This window comes from Monodelphis domestica, chromosome 2, assembly GCF_027887165.1.
Source record: "Monodelphis domestica isolate mMonDom1 chromosome 2, mMonDom1.pri, whole genome shotgun sequence".
In the NCBI taxonomy this organism is placed as follows: domain Eukaryota; kingdom Metazoa; phylum Chordata; class Mammalia; order Didelphimorphia; family Didelphidae; genus Monodelphis; species Monodelphis domestica.
Window position 1 is genome coordinate 398,320,753 of NC_077228.1, and position 17,321 is coordinate 398,338,073.

Below are 17,321 nucleotides of genomic sequence, written 5' to 3' on the forward strand. Positions count from 1 at the left end.
TGGGGATTAAGTAAAGGAAGTGATCTGTGGATTCTATCAATCTCCACTTTTCCCTCTTGTTCTAGGACATCGGGGCAGTTTTCTTTAATAATTTCATGTAAAATAATGTCCAGGCTTTTTCTTTTGTCATGGTCTTCTGGTAGGCCAATGATTCTTAAATTGTCTTTCCTTGAACGATTTTCTAAGTCCTCTGTTTTGTGAATGAGATGCTTCATATTTTCCTCAATTTTTTCATTCTTTTGGTTTTGTTTTATAGTGTCCTGCTGCCTTGTGAGGTCACTTGATTCTAGTTGTTGTATTCTGGTTCTTAAGGACTGGATTTCATCCTTAGTTTATTGGTCATCCTTTTCCTTTTGGTCTGATTTTTTTTGGAGGTCATCTTTCATCCTCTTTACCTCATCTTTCATCTCCTTTTTCTCATCTTTCATCTTCTTCACCTCATTTTTCATCTCCTTTGCTTCATTTTGCAGCTGGTTGATTTTGGCTTTCAAGACACCATTTTCTTGTTTTAGTTCATGTGCCTCTGTTTCCAGATGACTTATCTTAGTTTTTAAGTTCTTTTCCCAATTGTCTTCAGCCTCTCTTAATTGTGTTTTGAATTGCATTTTGAGTTCTTCCAAAGCCTGTATCCAATTCACTGGGATTTCTGATTTTTCCTTTGCTGATCCTTCCCCCTCTGTTTTGTTTGCTCTTTGCTCATTACCTGTGCAAAAGCTGTCTATTGTAATTTCTTTCTTCTTTTTCTCTTGTTTGCTTAGGTTTACCCCTTCTTTGCTCCCCGTATTTGTCTGTACTCTTGCTCCTCTCATTTTTTTTTTTGGTTTTGGGGCTGTCAGTCTCCTCTCTTGGAGCTTTGTCAGAACTTTTGGTACAGTCTCTAGGGGAGGAATGTTAGCTTCCCTGTCCTCTGGAGGCTTTTGATCTGATTAAATTCAACTGGGTTGGGCTGTATGTGCTCTGAGGTGGAAGACTCCTGGAAGGCTGGGCCGCCCAGGCTCTCTCCAGTTCTCTCCAGCTGCTTCTCCACTGTCTGCAAGGTTCCCCAGTGCCTTTGCCTGCCTCTCTGGGCTCTGAGGAGTCCTGATGGGGTTATGTTCAACTGGATTGGTCTGGATGTGCCCTGAGGTAATGGTGAGACTGGAACCTGATGGAGGGACCCACTGTGTTAATTGCTGTCAAGAATATTTAAAATGAAGAGGGGGAAGAAGAACAGGAGGAAGAGGTGGAGGAGCAAATGGAAGAATGGATAAGTCAATGTGTTGATCAGTTTCCTTCCTCCTCTTATAACAAAGATAAGTATAAGAGAGGTGTGTTCTATATGATTTAGGTAGTCTTTTCCTACTCTCTTACCCTTCTCTCCTGCTTCCAGAGTCCAATGAGAGATTAACAATTTTTTTTGTACTTTACTTCTAAATCCTTCTTTTTAGTCTGTTTTTTATGGTTAAAGTTTGCATTCTCCCCTTCCTTCCTATCTCCAGGTCTCTCCCTGGCTTCCTCCCCGCTGTCCACGCTGGAAGCTCGGTGCCCAGCACCCCGCTGCTCACAAGGTAGACCCTCCAAACCAACACCTTTGCCTGCTCAGAGGTTCCCACTGCCTCTGGGGGATCAGCCCTCTGGGTTGGGGGGGATGGGTCCTGGGACCTTCCCTCTGCCTTACCCTTAGACCTGAGTACTCTTGGGTTCCAGTTTTTTGGGGGAATACCTTTTGATTTTAGTCCAGAAGGAGGGTTCCCCACCTCTATCCTATTGCTCAGCTTGAATTTCAGTGCCCTAGGAGCATTCAGTCTGTAATCAGTAAGGAAGGGTCTTCCAGGAGGTCTTAACTTTTGCAGTTTGCTAAGCAGCCATCTTGACTCCCCTCTGGTAGGTTTTTAAAACATTGATTATCCTAAAATAAGAAAGAAAAAGTCAAGGAAAATGAAAACACTGGAGCCAAGAAAACAGATGAGGGAAGGCCTTTATTTCACAAAAATTTAGATGTGTAAGATGATATAAACAATGACAAAAGACTGTGTGTAGGGAGAGAAGTAAACACCTGAACCTCATTTTCCTCTGAACTGGACAAATGAAGGAAGAATATATGCAGAGCTTGCATAGACCAGAAATACATTTCACTCAATGGGAAAACAAGAAAGAAATGGGAGAAGGGAGTAGAGGGGAGATAGGAAGGAAGGGAAATTAAGGGAGGGGAGAATGCAAACTTTAACCATAAAAAAACAGACTGAAAAGAAGGGTTTAGAAGTAAAGTACAAAAAAAATTGTTAATTTCTCATTGGACTCTGGAAGCAGGAGAGAAGGGTAAGAGAGTAGGAAAAGACTACCTAAATCATATAGAACACACCTCTCTTATACTTATCTTTGTTATAAGAGGAGGAAGGAAACTGATCAACACATTGACTTATCCATTCTTCCATCTGCTCCTCCACCTCTTCCTCCTGTTCTTCTTTCCCCTCTTCATTTTAAATATTCTTGACAGCAATTAACACAGTGAATTGTAATAATGGCATGGGCATTGTACCCCAAAAACTATAGATGTGTTTTCAGCAAACTATAAACAGGGAAATTCTTTTGCTCCCTTTTCTCCTTGTGATTCCTAACCCAAAATATATAGCTCCTATAAGATGCTGAGAGGATTATCCTCCTTGGATTGTCCTTTAAATTTGAGATAGACAAAGAGACACACCTCCTTGCTATCATCAAGTTGTATCTCACATATCCATCTGTCCTCTAAACTATGAGGGTCACCCCCTAGGTATTCTGGTAGACCCTGGTCAGATGACAACCTCCCCCCACTGTGCCTGAGTGTATACTCATATCTTCACTGTTGTATAGAGTATAAAACCCTATAATTGATGACCTTTGGGGGACAGCTTTCTATCTATTCTCTCCTTCCAAAAGACAGCTTTTCATATATACTGTCCTCCCAGGAACAGCTCTTCATCTACGCTGTTCTACCTAGGAGGCAGTCTTCCACCTGTTCCTGTGATGGTGAACCCATGACACAAATGTCAGCACTGACACATGTAGCCATTTTTGATGACACAGGGTCACTTGCAGGCTCAGCAATGCCTGGGGCCTAAAGCCACATGGGAAGTTGTGGGCAGCTTTGGCTGAGTGTGGGGTGGGGTGGGAAGTACAGGCTCTTCCACATGCTAGATGAAGGGGCAGGGGGCAGGTGGTAGGTGCCCTGTACCAGTTGGCTGGGGCACATGGGGGTTTCATAGGGGTCGGGTGTGGGCCCATGGAAGGAGCACACAAGCAGGCAGGCTGGCAGGTGGCAGGTGCTACTCTCATGGTACACACACCCCCACCCCCACCAGCTGGGGTGGGGTGGGGCTGGGCCTGCAGAATACTGGATGGGGCTCTGGAGTGCAATGGAGGAGTGCCTGGAACAAATTACCAGACACTTTTAGCACCATGAAAAATATAACAATGGATTACTCACAATTTTTCCCTCCAAGTACTTTTGTGAGACCTTATTCTCAGCATTAAATAATATCCAAACCAACAAAGAAACAGATGGACAAATGAAGTTAGTAGTGTTTGCTTGGGCTTTAAGTGTACAAAATACCAAACTTCAATTGAAGATTTAGGCAATGAAATTTCAGGAACAAAAAAAGTCACTAATAGGCAGGTTAGTTAAAGAATCCCCCCTCTCACTCACTTATCTTAGTTCACAGCACCCAACACAAGTTAAATAAGATCAAGACCAATAAAAGAAACTGACTGACAGATGAACAAAGAAGTCACTAAGCAGGTAAGTTAAATAATTAATTTTTGGTTTATTAAATAGAATTTTATATTATAATTATACATTTTGTTATTTAAACTATAAATATGAAATTATGGGCTTTTTTTCTCTAAGTGGCACACTGCCTGAGTTATGCTCACTTTTTTGGTGAATTTTGATGCACCAAGGTCAAAAGGTTGCCCATCACTAACCTATGCTGTCCTCCCAACCAGATTCAACATTACCCTTGAAATTAATGAATTTCTCTTTTTATTTTAAAGCTAAGTATCAGTCTTGTATCCTTGCAACAGGTACCATTCCTGAACCCCAGAGATTCACCCCCCAACACCAAGAGCAGACTTTACAGTCAGTATTTCAGGAGAGGGTATCATGATATGATGCAAAGGAGAGTTGAATTGGGAATGAAGATAGACATGTGAATCCTGACACTCTTTTTTTAATGAAGTACATGATTTGGAGCAAGTGATTTCATGTCTCTGAACTTTAGTATCCTTATTGAACAATAAGAAAAATGGACTAGAAGATTTCTTAGATCTCTTCTAGCTCTGCACCTTATGGTTACATATAGTTTCAGTGAACTTTCTTGATTGGATTAAACTTCCCCTTTTTCCCAGAAAGGGCAGAAGGTTCATGAATGGTTAAATATCTTGAGTCAATGTTACCTAGAAAGACATAGGCAGACACTTTTAGAAGCTAAATTCATGGTTTTCTTTCTTCTGGACTAACTGGTGAATCATACTTTCAACCATTGTATGTTTTGCCGTTTATTCAACAATTTTGATTCAAGATCAATGAATTTTCTAGGCTGGATAGGGGTTCACTTACTGACTTCTTCCAGATTTTGTAATGGCTACTCACCAGCTAAAAGCATGTAGGCAATAGGGCAGCCAAAGAAATTTGCTGAATGCACATTTTTGCTTTAAGCAAATGACTTGTATTTAAGTTTTGGTTAGATATGATTCCAAAATTATTGTACTAAAAGCAATATAAATTACCCTGAAAGAAGTGTAATTGGGTTATTTTTTTCAAAATGCTGGAAATATCTGTAGTGATATTTTGAAATGTCTTAAAAGATAATTTCTGTTAAATAGTTCCCATTAAAATACTTTCTGAAAATGTTAATTCATTTGGCTTTGGCTGAAATCCTATTATCAAGGAGTTTGAAAAACCTATTGTTAGGAAAAATGAAGATTTTGGTAAATTTAATGGCAATTGTATGCAAATTTTAGAGTTTGCCACAAGCTTACTATTTGTGGTAAACTTGTGGCTTTTTTTTTCAGGAAGATTGCCACATTCAGTAATCGCTGGCCACCTCAAAACTGCAACTGTGGCAGTCTTCTCAGATTACGAAGAAATTAAAAAGGACTTGGTAGCAAACTTTAACATTATTGTATACCAAAGACTTGTTACTAAGAAACAGAGGTAATAAAAGACCTTTAGAGAAAAAGATGAGATGCTATAAGAGAAAACGAACATCCAAAGGGGCTTACTTTGAATGGAAAGCCAAAATAAAAAGAATGTATTGTAAAATAACATAACTACCACATAGCTAGATATTGTGTCTTTCACCCTACTTAATCTTATTTAATTTTATTCTCTACTTGTAGCAATTCATTTCCTCCTACATATAAAAGTTGAGCAAAAATCTCAAACCAAATGGAAAAGGATAAGTTAGAATGTCCGCTTAGTGGCACTAATGTTCTTTTTTTCTATTTAAAATACTTATTTTTAAATTCTTCTTAAATTTTGAGTTTCAAATTCTACTTCTTCCCACACACACCCATCTACTGAGAAGACAAGCAACATATCAATTATAAATGTGAAATCATACAAAACATATTTCCATATTAGTCATATTTTGTCTAAAAAAGCAAGAAAAACAATGTGAGAAAATTATACTTCCATTTGCAATCAGAGTTTATTTCTCTCTATGTAGATGGATGAGACTTTAGTCATTGAAATTCAGGAGGAAGATTTATCAAGTTATAAAATTTAAGGTAATGTCTACTAAGAAAACCAACATTTATCAAGTGTCTATGATATAGGGGTACAGACTTCCCCTAGACACCCCAAAACCTCAGATTGTGTACCAGTCAGAGAGTACCCAAAAGACTAATGTTTCCTTTCATTCTTGTGGTGTTAAAGGAAGGTAACTTTGAATAAGAGAAAGATTCTCCCTGGTTTCTCCCTTCATTCTTTTTTTTGCTTGTTTGTTTGTTTTTGTTTGTTTTAAATTTTATTTGGTCAATTTCAAACATTATTCCTTGGTTACAAAAATCATATTCTATTCCTCCCCTCTCCCCTTCCCATAGCCTACCCACAGTTCCCGTGAGTATTACATATGTCCTTGATCAGAACCTATTTCCATGCTGTTGATGATTACACTAGGATGTTCCTTTAGGGTCTATATCCCCAATCATATCCCCTTGATCCATGTAATCAAGCAGTTGTTTTTCTTCTGTGTTTCTATTCTCACAGTTTTCCCTCTGAATGTGGATAGTGTTCTTTCTCAAGAATCCCTCTGGGTTGTTCATGATCACTGCATTGCCACTAATGGAGAAGTCCAATACATTCGATTGTACCACAGTGTATCAGTCTCTGTGTATAATATTCTCCTGATTCTGCTCCTTTCACTATGCATCACTTCCCTGGAGGTTGTTCCAGTTCCCATGGAATTCTTCCAGTTTATTATTCCTTTGAAGATAATAGTATCCCATCACTAACATATACCACAATTTGTTCAGCCATTCCCCATTTGAAGGGCATCCTCTCATTTTCCAGTTTTTTTCCACTACAAAGAGCACAGCTATGAATATTCTCGTACATGTATTTTTCCTTATTATCTCTTTGGGGTACAAACCCAGCAGTGCTATGGCTGGATCAAAGGGCAGACAGCCTTTTAGTGCCCTTTGGGTATAGTTCCAAATTGTCCTCCAGAGTGGTTGGATCAATTCACAACTCCACCAGCAATGAATTAATGTCTGGACTTTGCCACATCCCCTCTAGCATTCATTACTTTCCTTTGCTGTCATGTTAGCCAATCTGCTAGGTGTGAGGTGATATCTCAGAGTTGTTTTGATTTGCATCTCTCTGATTATAAGAGATGTAGAACACTTTTTCACGTGCTTATTAATAGCTTTGATTTCTTTGACTGAAAATTGCCTATTCATGTCCCTTGCCCATTTATCAATTGGAGAATGACTTGATTTTTTGTACAATTGATTTAGCTCTTTATATATTTGAGTAATTAGACCTTTGTCAGAGGTTTGTGTTATGAATATTGCTTCCCAATTTGTTACGCCCCTTCTAATTTTGGTTACATTGGTTTTATTTGCACAAAACCTTTTTAATTTGATGTAATCAAAAATATTTATTTTACATTTTGTGACTTTTTCTAAGTCTTACTTGGTTTTATAATCTTTCCTTTCCCAAAGGTCTGACATGTATACTAGTCTGTGTTCACATGATTTACTCATAGTTTCTTTCTTTATGTTCAAGTCTTTCACCCATTCTGAGTTTATCTTGGTGTAGGGTGTGAGGTATTGATCCAAACCTAATCTCTCCCACACTGTCTTCCAATTTTCCCTGCAGTTTTTTAACAAATAGTGGAAGTTTGTTCCAAAAGCTGGGACCATATTGTTTTGATGATCATTGCTTTATAATATAGTTTGAGATCTGGTACTGCAAGGCCACCTTCCTTTGCATTTTTTTTTCATTATTTCTCTGGATATCCTTGATCTTTTGTTCATCCCAATGAACTTTGTTATGTTTTTTTCTAATTCAGTAAAAAAGTTTTTTGGAAGTTCAATGGGTATGGCACTAAATAGATAGATAATTTTGCATAGGATGGTCATTTTTATTATATTAGCTTGTCCTATCCATGAACAGTTAATATTTTTCCAATTGCTCAAGTCTATTTTTAGTTGTGTGGAGAGTGTTTTGTAGTTGTGTTCATATAGTTCCTGTGTTTGTCTCGGCAGAAATATTCCTAAGTATTTTATTTTGTCTAAGGTGATTTTGAATGGGATTTCTCTTTCTAATTCTTACTGCTGTGATATGTTGGAGATATATAGAAATGCTGATGACTTATGTGGGCTTATTTTGTATCCTGCAACTTTCTTAAAGTTGTTGATTATTTCCACTAGCTTTTTTATTGATTATCTAGGATTCTTTAAGTAGACCATCATATCATCTGCAAAGAGTGACAGCTTGGTCTCTTCATTGCCTATTTTAATACCTTCAATTTCTTTTTCTTCTCTAATTGCTACTGCTAGTGTTTCTAGTACAATGTTGAATAATAAAGGTGATAATGGCCATCCTTGTTTCACTCCTGATCTTATTGGGAATTTAGCTAGTTTATCCCCATTGCAGATGATGTTTGCTGATGGTTTTAGATAAATACTTTTTTATTATTTTTAGGAAAGACCCTTTTATTCCTATACTTTCTAGCATTTTCAATAGGAATGGTTGTTGTTCTCCCTTCATTCATGATGAGCACAGATAGGCTCTTCCTAGCTTGCTTTTAATAAGCTTCTATTTTATATTCTAGATATCTGATTATCTAAACTAGACAGTTCACTCCCTTTTGCCTTTGAGGCATAGCAATAACCACATGACCCATCTCATGTTCCAGAAACCCAGTAACATGCTATCTTCATCCTATCTCTAGTCTTGTAGGCCCTGTTGTCAAATAGATATAACAATCCCCAAATTTCATCTCCTCTGTGAAACAGTGTTCCATCTGCACATTGACTCCCAGCCTTTCAACATGGCTTCCAAATTAATACATTTCTCTCTTTTTTTAAGCTAAGTTTTGGAGTCTTGCATTTTTGCGAAGGGTAAACTGTCCCAATCCCGGGGTTTTACCTCAAAACTCTCCTACAACATTTAGAGTGGGCTAGCACAGAATGTAATTTAAAAAAATTATAGAGCTTATATCCTCACAAAGCTTATAGTACATTGGGAGAACAGAAATGTATATAAATAATTGTATATACCCTAATTCAGACTGATATTGCCTCCCTCCTTCCTTTGTTACCATGTTTTCAGTCTTTTCTCTCATCATCTGTCCCAAGTAACTTTTCTAAAATATAAATTGGACCACATCTCTTCTCTGTTAAATACAAAACAAAATTAACTAAAAACAAACAAACAAACAAACAAAACACCTTCTGTGCCTTCACAGTTCTTTTACGATAAAATATAAATTTAGGATGGCCCTTCATGGTTTTGCTGTAATCTAATTTTATGCCTCACTTTCTTCACAATATCCTTCATTCACTCTGCTTTTCAACGAAATTGATTAACATGATATTCTTAGATTTAGAAATCTGGCCTCCTGTCTCTGTGACTTTATGTAGGCTTTCTCTCCCCCTCTCCAAATCCCCAAATGTATCTTTCCCTACCTTGACCTCTCAGAATCTTAAATTTCTTTTCAGGCTTAGATATTGAACCAATTCTTACTTGAAATCTCCCTAGGTGTGAGTAGAGTATTTATGTAATTATATATGATATAGATATAGATAGATGCTTAGCTATGTATACATACACAGATAAATTGTGATTTATATGCCCAAGTAGTTTATAACCTCCAGATGTGCAGGAACCATTTTTTCTCTTTTGCTTTAGAGTCTCATAAATGCCTTATATATGTTAAGCATACTTCCTCCACTCTTCGAATTGAACTGATAAATAGTTGAATGTAATAGGTACAAAGGAAAGATCTACTCTAGGACCATTTGAGGAAGAAAACACTTTAAGTTGTAAAAAGTATCAAGGAAAATGTTATGTAGTAGGGTAGCAGATCAGCTAAGGTAAAACTTAAAGGAAGATAAAGATTCTTAGAAATAAAGGTAATATATTCTAGATGTGAGGGATGTTGAAGAATAATCTACACGAATGTAACAGGGAAATTAAAGATGGCAAGTAAAAATGGGATAGTAGTAGCTCAGTTTGACTGGAATATTGAATTTATGAAGGAATAATATAAAATAAAATCTGGAATTTTATTTTGGTACAATATTGAGGAGGGCTTTAAATATTAAAGATAATTTATATTTTATCCCAAAGGTGATAGGAAGTTATTTTTATACCCTGTTTTATAATTCTGAGATTAGTTTTCTTGTATAAAGGAATGAAGTTTTGCATTAAATTTCACCTCAGTTGATTTGTTCAATACAATACCTAGCCTGTCAGATTTTTTCAATCCCAACTTTCTCATTCAATATTTTAGCCAATTTTCTTGTCTTTATTCTGTATGTAAACTGTCATTTATGTCTCTATCAATTTCATAAACAAAAACTTTAATAAAAAGAAAGGGTAAAACATAATCCTAGAGCATTTCTTTTTTAAACAATCTATGATGGCCAGTCATTAAATATAATCCTTCAACCAGTTAGGAATCAAAAAAAAATAGTCTCTATCCCATACTATTTAATCTTTTCTATAAAAATTGGATGAGAGCAAAAGACTAATCTGTAATCCAGATCATTTCATCATGTTTTTCAGAACCTCCATGAAACCTACTATTACTTTCTTAAAGTTGAGCCTTAAGAATAGTTTGAATTGTCTGATCAATCTTGGAGACTTCACAGAACTTAAGAATATTAGAGTTTTAAGGGATATTAGAGATCATGCAATTCAACTATCAATTCAATTCAATTAATTCAACAAGGACCTAATAGGTGCTAAGTATTGTACTAAGATTTAGGAATTGAAAATAAGAAAAAAGAAAGGCAGCCTCTTCCCTCAATGATTTTACAATCTAAAGAGGGCAGGTGGAGGATGTTGATGGAAAGATGAATGAGGAAGAAGACGCTCAAAGGGAATGGATTCATTTAAGGTTACACATAGAAGGAATGTATAGCCTTAAATCCGAATCTTCTAATTCCAAGGTCAGTACCCCTTCTACAAACTAGAATATATATATCGTTCTAAAATAATCTCATAAAAGTCCAATAGTGACTTTAAATGTTGTTGTTTTTCATGGTAATAATAAATTTTCAGTGAAGTAATTATGTACAATTATGTTCTATGCTATGATATAATCTAACACTAAAATTATTGCAAGTTTTATTCTTTATGTGCTAATTTAAGCATGTCAATAGACACAGATGGAAATCAAAGCCTCTTTTAAGAACTTTGGATGAAAAATTCATCAAAATTGACCTGAATTATCTATTATGCACAGATCACCTCAGGTTATAAATTGCTACTAGGATAATTCAAATAATATTAATTTTGTCTTGAAATCTGAGTTTAGATATAAGAAAAAGGAAAAGAAACTATATATTCTAAAATATTTATAGAATCTTTTTTCTGGGGACAAACAACTGGAAACTAAAAGCATGCCCATAAATTGGGGAACAAATTTGTAATGGAATACTATTGTGCCATAAGAAATGACAAACAAAATGATCACAAACAAACATGGAAAGACATATAAAGTGATGCAAAGTAAATCAAAAAGAACCAGAAGAATGTCTACAAAGTAATAATAATTTCTGATGATCAACTGTGAATGGCTTATCTGTTATCAAGAATGCAAGGATCCAGAACAACTCCAAGGACTTAATGATGATGAAAAAGGATATCTATACCATCATAGAAGGAGCAGACGCAATCTAAATGTACAATTATACCATTCTTCACTTTATTTTCTCCATGCATTTTTTCTAGTGTGAGCAATCTGTATCTTCATTCACAATATGATGAACAAGGAAACATGCATTATATGATTATATAGGTAAAACTCATATCACCTGTGTTCTTGGGGAGGCAGGATTCATGGGAGAGAGGGAGAAAAATGAATGAAATATAAATAGTTGTGAGAATTTGCTTCCCTCAGATAAGCATATTTATTATAATTTATTGTGTATTTATGACAAATCATATGAATTTTATTATTATGCTATATATACATATTTTAATATTGAGAGGAATGACCCCTCTACTCAAAAGAATGTTGAACTCAGCATTAATATAGCAAAGGCACTTTTATTTCATTCTTGTGCGAATTGGTACTTACAAGCCAGTGTTACAGGTGTTATAACCAGCAAACAACTGCAAAAAATGGGAGCACACAATATGACAGTAAAGGAAAGTAATAAATGTTTGAGGGGATGTGGCAAAATTAGGACACCAGTGCATTGCTGGAAGAGTTATGAAATGATCAAAGCATTCTGGATGAAGTGTTTCAGTTATAATGAATCATGAAAATATTAAAGATACATTCAAAAGCTGACTCTAAAGGGTAAAGTAGACATGGACCATACTTATTGATATATTTCTAATATTTCACATAATTGATTTCGGAATCCTTAAATTGGATTGGACTTAAATTTTTGTTGACCTTAAAAATTAAGCCTCTGTTATTATCTGCAGTCTGGAAGCTAACAGACAATTTGTATATACTTAACATATAAATAAGTTGGGTGCCAGTGGTCTGAGAAGGAGAAGGTTGCCTCAAAGTTGGTAAGGACTTTGAAATGAACTTCTTTCCCAGCCACCCTGCTATACAATTGTGTTGAAATCCATTTATTGTGTAATTGGTTGTCAATATTATGGTAATACTTTTATTGTTTTACTTGTTTTATTGACATCCCCACAACCCCCTATCCCAGGATCCTGAATAAAATCAATTCACTTCACTCACTCACTCTTTTTGACCTTTTGAGGAGGAGCTGATATGCTGACATAATCTCTGCATATCTTGTGTCTTCTCCATCTATGCCTTCCCTTCCTTAATCTTTAAACCTTACACACATATTCTCCCAGCTTTTGATTCCCCTTCTAGGTAATTAGACCCACACAAGAACTCCCTGAAGGGGCTGGTACCCTTCACTGGCAGGCAATTTGGAATTATACCCAAAGGGCTTTAAGAGACTACCTGCCCTTTGATCCAGCCATACCACTGCTGGGTTGGTACCCCAAAGAGTTAACAAGGAAAAATACATGTACAAAAATATTCATAGCCATGCTTTTTGTGGTGGCAAAAAAAATGGAAAATGAGGGAATGCCCTGCAATTGGGGAATGGCTGAACAAATTGTGGTATCTGATGGTGATGGCATACTATTTTGCTGAAAGGAATAATGAATTGGAGGAATTCCATGTGAAGTGGGATGATCTTCAAGAATTGATGCAGAGTGAAAGGAGCAGAACCAGGAGAACATTGTACACAGAAACTGATACATTGTAGCAAAAATATAATACTTTTCTATTAACAGTAATGCAATGATCCAGGACAATCCTGAGAAACTTTGAGAAGGAATACTCTCTACATCCAGAGAAAGAACTGTGGGCGTTGAAACACAAAAGAAAAATCATATCATTGATCAAATGGTTTGATGGGGATATAATTTGAGAATGTTGAATTTAAATGATCACCCTAATGTAAATATTAATATTATGGATATAGGCTTTGAACAATGATACACATAAAACCAAGTGGAATTGTTCATCAGCTCCAGGAGGGGAAGTGAGAGGGGGGAAGGGAAAGAACATGAATCATGCAACCATGGAAAGATATTCTAAATGTATTAATTTAAAAAAAGAAAAATAATTTTAAAAAAGAAATGGGAGTACACAGGCTCCCTTTTATCCCAGTCCCTAACACAAACCAGTCCCTCCACTAGTTCACCATTGGCCAGATAAAATCTATCAGGAGATGCAGCTGATTGGAATACACAATTTACAATGCCTCATTACCCCAATCATTTACATGTGTTTAACCAATTAAAGCAAAAGAAACTTCACTATATCTTAAAGGACTAATCTATTATGCAATCCTTCTCATGTCCTGCTGAGATAGATGTGGGGAAATGGGGCTTAAGCTAGAAATATGAAACTTGACTCATTTTTACTCTATTATATGGGCTTATGAGTAGAGTACACCATCTTCTCAGGACCTGTTCAATATATTTATATATTATAATATAAGTATTATATATTTGTGACAAATCATATGTATTTTATTATTATTATTATATATAATACCATATGTTATATATAAAAATAAAAATAAATGGTAAATAAAAAAATTGGTTTTAGAATAGTAGCTAGAGGAAATGACTTTAAATTCTTGGGAGACATGTTCTCTCAACACAAAAAACCTGATTACTATCTGTATATTTTTGCATACATCAATATATTTGGAAAGTGAGACATGGATATTCATGTTATAAAAAATCCTTATTGAAAGAAATTACTTTAGACAACTATCAATTTCTTACTTCCAATGTCATCAGCTAGTTAATGTTATTGTTTTCTCACTTTGACTGAAAATTTCTCTTATGATGATTTAGGCTCAGTATCATTTTTCTTTTACTGTCAATTCCACAGTTAAAAAGTTTTCCATCTCTTGTCTATACTGACTTATTTTCATCTCAAATCAAAGTTTCCTTGGGACACTGATCAGTTAGAACCATTGAACCATTGAAAATCTTTGGTGGGTTTCTAAAAAGGAAATAAAGATCCATTTACTTAACGGTCACTTGTCAGTTGCGATCAACCATCATATATCCTTAAGAGAAGACACATGGTTCCAATTAGTAATGGGTAAATTTCAAAAGAGTAAGAAGTTTGGTTTGGTTGAGCACCCAAAATGAACAAATAATTATTCAAATTTCACTTGAATTTGCTCATATACTTGGCATCAGTAAAAGTGAACTGGAAATAATGCAAAAATGGGCTCCCTCATGAGATCATTATGGGCTGGTCCTAAATATACAAGAAAAGTATATTTTCTTGAGAAATAGGCTGGCAAATTTTTAACATTGTTAATTTGGGTCTAAAAGTGCTATTAGAAATGTGAGTTACTCTCTAATATGCATGTTTTCATATCTTAGATGTACAGATTTTAAAATAATATCAGAAGTCATCTACTACGGATAAACATTTATCTCCATATAATACAAAATAAGATATATAGATGGCTGAAATTGTGATGATTTTTGTTAAAAGTTCAAGTGAAGATTTTGTTTGTTTCTGAAAGTTTCTGGTTTTACCTGCCTATCCCAAATTTTATTCCTGGGGAAATTGTCATCTTTCTATAACATGTGAACTATATTATGACATTCCCCAAAACAAATTACTTTAATTTTCATGTTTTTGATTTAAAGTTGTTGCTACTTGCTTGTGACATTTTTATCAATAATAGAAGTCACCTGGCTAAAGAACTTAAGAATTGAATGAATTATATATTTGTATACACACACTATTTTCTATGATTTTACTGTTTTGCTTATTTGCTTATTAAATTCATGACCATATCACTATGTGTAAGTAAACATGTATAACATTAATATATTCATGAGTTTATCATAAAAACTTTGATAAGGTTTACATGGTCATTAGCCTTCTGGATCTTTAACAATTAAAGTGGCACTTTATAACAATAGGTAGGTATCCATTTCGTTCAGTTCCAAGAAATTTATTATATCACTCATGGCTTTGATTAAGGCTTTTAAGGAAAAAAAATATTTGGCTTGTAAATACACAGATGATATCACTGACCTACCATCAATAGATTTTTTTTTGGTTGGTTTGATTTTTTAGTGGTGCCTTTAGATTTCCATCTAGCCCTCTTCCATCTCTTGCTTGATTTATGTTTTATGGTAGTTAACTTGCGGTATGGTGCTCAGTCTAGTGTCATAGTGAAAAGTGGAAAATAACTGTCCAAAATAGTTTGTGACATTCTCATCATCTTCTAATGAAAAGACCTAGACAATATATGATATTGAACTACTTAGTAAGTAGATAGAAATAACATTTCTGCAAGAAGACATCAATATCTAATCATTTAAAAATAATTATAAGAATTCAGTGTGTTCTATGCCAAACCTTTTCCAAACTGAAGATGTTTTTGTTTAAAATTTGCTTTATTACTTTACAAATATTAAATTACTATCTTTATTTTTTAAGATTACTGTAGTCATGGATTTCATTATTAATGCTTGTGTTATAAAAGGCCACAAAATTAATGTGTAAAGAAAAGTACATTTTTCTTGTACTCTTGGGTATTTTTAGGCATGCTCAATCATGGTGACTACAATGGCTGGTCCAGAAGTCTTCTGTAATGCACAATGAAGTCATTCAGCTTAGGAAATAAGGCATATATATCTGTAAAGCATCAAATGGTGGAAATATTAAAAGCCCTGTGTATAAGATCAGAATCGGTAACCAGTGACAAGAGTACAGGACAGAAGAAGAAGAAGGAATAATATTAAAACAGGTCACAAAGATAAAAAATGAGCTTTTGCCTGTAAAGAGCTAAATATCAAGATCATAGAAATGTCTGGATTGTACAAATTTACAGCTTTCAGTTCTCTGTGAGAAAATTCATTTTTTTAAAGGACTGACAAGCTGACTGTGTCTTTCATCTTCTACAACAATTGCTGCTGGACAGCTCCTGCCACCACCAGCAGACTTACTCTACAAGGAAATGATTATCCTCAGAAGTGAATGGAAGTTCATTTAAAATGGATAATGGAAAATGAGAGCTCCAAATATATTTGTCTAAGTATAAATTTGTGTAACAAACTATGAATTACAAATAAGTTCAGAATTTCTGTAACATATATTTTTATTTCATTATTATGAAATTATAAATCAATTTTTAAATCAAGTTTTCTATCAAAAATTCCTCAATTCAAAGAAAGATAAAGTTTTTTATAAGCCTTTCTTGGCACAAAAAACCTTAATGAACCTTTTTACTTGTTACCTTTGAAATTAGTGAAGTATATTCTTCGAAAATATTTATATAATGAGTGGTTGTGTTGAGGAATGTTTTAATTTGAGATTTTGTGAGAGTTGAATTAGGTAGGGAATTAGATCTTATGTAAATTCTTACCATAAGTGCTGAGAAAGCACTACAGAAAGAAAAATACTTCACTTGGAATAAATAGTCTCTAAATTACTCACAAAAATGCCAGTCAGCAAATTTAAGCTAACTTGTTCCTTGGTAAAGAATGAACTATGAGTGTGATATCCTATATTTGAGTCCTTAATATAGGGGGGGGAAAGATATAGTTCAATTTGTTATGGTAAAAAGATTCAGAGCTTGCAATCCTTGCTTGACTCAGTATTTAAATAATTTAAGTGAACTATATTTCCAGCTCTCATTAAACAAAGGGGAGATATTAGTGTATTTCCCCAAAGTAGTGGAAAATCGAAATTTGATGCTGACAGGGAACAACAGTGGTGCCATTGGGAACACTGATGATGGCTGAGCCAAAATGGCAAATAAACTGAAGTTAGAAAGCTGTTTAATAATTGTAGACTGCAGGCAAACAAATTTCACAGCCAATGTTGTTCTAATAGTTGATATAGCAAACAAAACAATAGAAAAATAAAATAAAAGCAGAGACAGAAACATACAGACAATCAACAAGGGAGGAATGAGAGACAGAGACAGATAGAGAAATACAGTCACAGAGAGAAAGAGTCGCGGCAGAGAAAGTTAAAGAAAATTAGTTTTGAGACAGAGAGACAGAAAGGCACAGAAAATCCTTTTCTGTGAGAGGTGCATATGATACTAAGTACCCATTGACACCTTCCCATGGGTGAGTTTAC